The sequence below is a fragment of the Seriola lalandi genome, unplaced genomic scaffold (genome assembly GCF_002814215.2).
Source record: "Seriola lalandi dorsalis isolate HSWRI2012SDOR001 ecotype SW California unplaced genomic scaffold, Sedor1 jcf7180002054339, whole genome shotgun sequence".
NCBI lineage: Eukaryota > Metazoa > Chordata > Actinopteri > Carangiformes > Carangidae > Seriola > Seriola lalandi.
Genome location: NW_019524892.1, coordinates 39,595 through 41,560, shown reverse-complemented (window position 1 = coordinate 41,560; position 1,966 = coordinate 39,595). Strand labels below are relative to the sequence as shown.

Below are 1,966 nucleotides of genomic sequence, written 5' to 3'. Positions count from 1 at the left end.
TGAAAGGTGATGTACTCTGAGTAAACGTGTTACTGCGGCACATTTTTAAAAGGGGAAGAGGAGGGTAAAACATCTGATATGGGGATGATAATAATAATATATGATAAAAGTATTAAACAACATCTTTAGGCTGTTATTTCTTTCCCCAGATGTTCCAAGGATCCAGCTGATTACTGGCAGTTTGAAGGTGGATTTTTCTTCATCTGCTCCGTTGCTCCGTCACTTCTGGTAAAGATTCATTGATCTTTGTGGGATGTTGTGATTTAACTTATTAATACACTGTATAGTTGGATTCTGACATAAAAGATAGTTTAATGTTTGTCCACATGTGTTGTCAGAACTATATGGAGAATACTGTGGAAAACAAGATCAAACTGAATTGGAAGATACAAGCTAAAAAACAACAGACCACGCCCCCTCAGCTCCACAGCCCCCCTCTTTCAGAGGTGACATCATCACCTCCTCATTATAGGAACCTTAACAGGCAGATAGACCAATGGAGAAATGCCAGTTTTAGTTCTTCAGATCATCCCGGGGCTCTGAAGAACTATTTGTGAATAATTGTTTGATATTGTAAATTTACATCTGAATATATTAAATAAAAGTGTTATAAAGTCAATAGTGGTGTGTATGTTATTTGTAATTAAGTTTCCAACCCCACTTTAGTTGAAAGACTACATACAGAGAAATTGATCTGAATCTGAATCAGTAAATATTGTATTTAGATTGTGCTTCTACAGGATTTTAACATTACTTTACAAACTTAAAGATTCAATGTTGACACAAATACTGCAAGTTGATGTTTGAGATGCTTTTAATCTGTTTTAAACAGTATTTTTTATTTTTTCTTCCAAAACAAGGATTACTTTACAATATTAAACATGTGTTAATATTTCATTGAATGACACTTAATTTTATTATTGGGAAAAAGTTTCTCTGCAGAAACTTTAGTGGCGTGACTTTATTGAAGGAGTTTGATCATAATAATTTAAGAGAAATCTGTAAAATAACAGTTTTTTCTGTAGAAATATTAATGAAACTTTCTGTAAATGTATTGATTTTACACTTTATTTGAATTAGCATATTTTACTTTAATTTCAAATGTTTTTGTTTGGCAGCCGCTGCTGCCAGTCATTTGACCTATATATATCTCCACCGCCCTGATCCCAGTCTCTTTAATGGATGGCATATACATATTTTACATTTGGCAGAAATTTTATCCAAAGCAACACTAAAGCGACTCCGGTGGGACTCGAACCCACAACCTTTGAATCTCTTCCTCTGTGCCTAGAAGTCCAATGCGCTATCCATTGCGCCACGGAGCCACATGTGCAGTTACACCAAAAAAATAAGCTGAACTTTCCCTTTAACATAAAGGCATGGAGCCACCAATCAGAAGGGTAAACAACACAAGACTGTGGTTTTCAAAGTAAAGGTAATGATTTCAGGTAAAACCAAAGTAAAAGTCCTCCTCCATCTGTGGCTCAGCTCCAACCTAATTGGCTGCTTCACAAATACAAACTTTATATTGAAAAAAAAAAAGACTCAGTAATTGTAGTTTTCAACAAACAAACAGGAGGAAATTTGTCGGGGACTATTTTCAGCGGTGGATTAATTGCTCTAGTGAGGACGTGGGGCAGCAGGACAGTGTGTGTTCTCACTGTTATAGGAGGAATCAGACACATCGGACTCAGGACAGATTCTTTGATGGTCAAGATTCGCTGACAACAAGAAAAATCACAGTAGAGTCTCAGCTCACATGTGATTTATCGGCTCTGACGGCTCTAAAGATAATATAGTAGTAGTAGTAATAGAGTAGTAATAGTAATTTTGGGGAATTTGTGACGCTCAGAAAATTTCTTCATTATTTCACAGCCATCTGTTTTGTATTGTTTGTGTATCACATGATCAGCAATCTGTGGCCACTGCAGCAAACAGCTCCCAGAGAACTGGTAGTTATCAGCTG

General features: G+C 36.2%; 1 non-coding gene across 1 annotated transcript; it reads right to left on the bottom strand.

Moving 5' to 3' along the window:
• Positions 1-1,237: 1,237 nt before the first annotated feature.
• On the bottom strand, positions 1,238-1,325 carry trnar-ucu (transfer RNA arginine (anticodon UCU)). Its single transcript is given in 2 exon segments — positions 1,238-1,273; positions 1,289-1,325. It is a non-coding gene; the product is annotated as a tRNA-Arg (tRNA).
• Positions 1,326-1,966: the final 641 nt, after the last annotated feature.